This window comes from Capsicum annuum, chromosome 9 (assembly GCF_002878395.1).
Source record: "Capsicum annuum cultivar UCD-10X-F1 chromosome 9, UCD10Xv1.1, whole genome shotgun sequence".
Classification (NCBI taxonomy): domain Eukaryota; kingdom Viridiplantae; phylum Streptophyta; class Magnoliopsida; order Solanales; family Solanaceae; genus Capsicum; species Capsicum annuum.
The window spans coordinates 3,250,969-3,253,580 of NC_061119.1; positions in this window are offsets into that span (position 1 = coordinate 3,250,969).

Below are 2,612 nucleotides of genomic sequence, written 5' to 3' on the forward strand. Positions count from 1 at the left end.
AGGTAATTAATTTATTATGTACGTTCAAGTATGTATTTAATTTGTCCCTATATAGGAGCACTATATATATCACTAAAGTAGCATCAAGTTTACGAGAATAAAAAACTTAAAATTAAGAGTTGTTACCTTTTTTTTTAAACAAAAATATATATACCACTTATAATATATTATTTGTAATTCAAGTTTTGTATTAAATAGTTTATCCAATAACTTGGAATAAACGTGCAACGTACGTTTCAATAGACTAGTTATATTAAAAGTGTGAAAATCCTTAGAAAAGTGATTTGAATTTTTTACCCTTCATTAAAAAGACTTTCATTAGACAAAACTGTGTTTTTACTATTTTTTAATTTATTATTTGATTATATTTTATCATATTAACTGGACTTCCTAAAATATATAGGACTCCTGAAATATATGGTAAGGAGAATTAATTAATATTTTTCTTTCTACTAGACTTTCTAAAATATATGGTAAGGAGAATTAATTAATATTTTCCTTATACTAGACTTCCTAAAATATATGGTAGGAAGATTAATTAATATTTTTCTTTCTACTATTCAATTAGAAAAATACTCCTAAAATAATTAAGAAAATTCTTCTATAAATATTGAGATGTACGCTAAACTAGAGAATAAACCGGTTTGTCTATTGGGAGAATATGATTGATGTTCATCTAACTTGATTCGATTGCATGTTTAGATGGTGGATGCTTGTTTTTTTAATCCTCAACTTTTCATTATTTTTTGTCAGCATAATAGAATTCAACATGTGTATATATATATATATCCTCTTTGTTTTCATTCAAAATCATTCATTGGGTCAAATTTTCGCTCAGACAAAAATTAGTTGGATCAAAATCAAAGCTTTGTGATCACTATTATTTTTTTTTTTATATAGTTTACATGTCGTAGATGAATGTCGATTAGTTTTGAAGAATTTCTTGTGTAAAAGTTAGGTTTAATTGTATTGTTGGGTCGGTTTGAAAAAAATTTTTAGGCAAAGGTTAAGTTTAATTGTATTATTATAATATCTCTATTAGTTTGTTATTTTGTGGTAGTTTACAGCTCGTAGATGAATCTCGATCGGCTTTGAGAAATTTTTATATGTATAATTTAAGTTTAATTGTATTGTTTTGATATCACTTTTATCGTATTATTTTGTTACGATTTACAGGTGATAGATAAATGTTGGTTCGCTTTGAGGAATTTTTTTCTATGTAAAGGTTATGTTTAGCTGTATTATTTTGATATTTCCATTATCATATTATTTTGTTATTGTTTACTTGTGGTAGATGAGTGTCGGATGACTTTGAAAAAAATTTGTGTGTAAAGATTAGATTTAATTGTATTATTTTGATGTCTCTATCATTGAATTCTTTTGTTGTAATTTACAGATGGTAAATGAATGTCGATTGGTTTTTAAAAATATTTTTGGTAAAGATTAGGTTTAATAAATAAATTCTACATCTTTACATACTCAAAAGATTAAATTTAATTATTATATTCATCTTTATTATTTAAAAAAATATTATATTTAATGTAATGTTTGAATTCATTAAAGTGAGGTACGACTTTTGAAACGTTGCCATAGAAGTAATTTCTAGTAGTGATATATGTTCTTTTTAGTATAACATTATAGTATTTTATTTATTTATTTTTATTTAAAAACGTGATACAAAAAATCTTGAGGACCACTGGCGTCTAGAAGGGTTAAAAATTGTGGATTCTATCTAAATACTAGGGCTGGGTATAAAATATCGACAATCAAATCATCGAATCGAATAAAAAATTTGGTAATTGATATTCGGTAATTCAGTATTTAATTTGGAGTGGTATTTGGAAGTAAAATTTTAATATTTCGGTATTTGAGATTGAGTTTGGTATAAGATTTTAATACCGTTTGGTATTCGGTATTTACCGAATATTATACTCCCTCTGTTTTCGAATAAATGAATTGTTGAGGTATTTATTGGTGTTTCAAAATAAGTGTATCGTTGAATTTTTTTTCGAAAATTACCCTTATGATTTGACAGGCAAAAGAGACTACAACTTTTTTTTTTTTGGGGGGGGGGGGGGGGGGGGGAGGCGTCAAAGAGACAAAAAGGGTAAAAAATGGAAATTTATGTTTTTGATGCTTTTTTCTTAATCTGTGTCAAAATCGAACAATTTATTTATTTCGAAACGGAGGGAGTATTATATTACATATATATATGTGTGTGCGCGTGTGTAACTAATCTAATAGGCAATAATATTAGTCATCCTAAAGAATCTATTGGACGTTGGTAATTTATTCGTAAAAAGAAACAAAAAGAATGCGAAATAGGGTTTCTATTAAATATACTCTAAACGTACATTTGCACATCTCCAACTTTAATATGGTATTACCAAATATGGTACCGAACCAAAGTTTAATTTACCAATTACCGAACCGATATGTTTATAAATATGATATATATAGTATCTACATTCAAATACCAATTACTAAATTATAGAACCCGAACTTTGAAAATACCGAACGGCCAACCCTACTAAATACAACAGTATTTTCTTAAAATAATTATTCGAATTACGAAAAGCAATCTATGTATAGCAGTAAATTGGTTGCTGAGA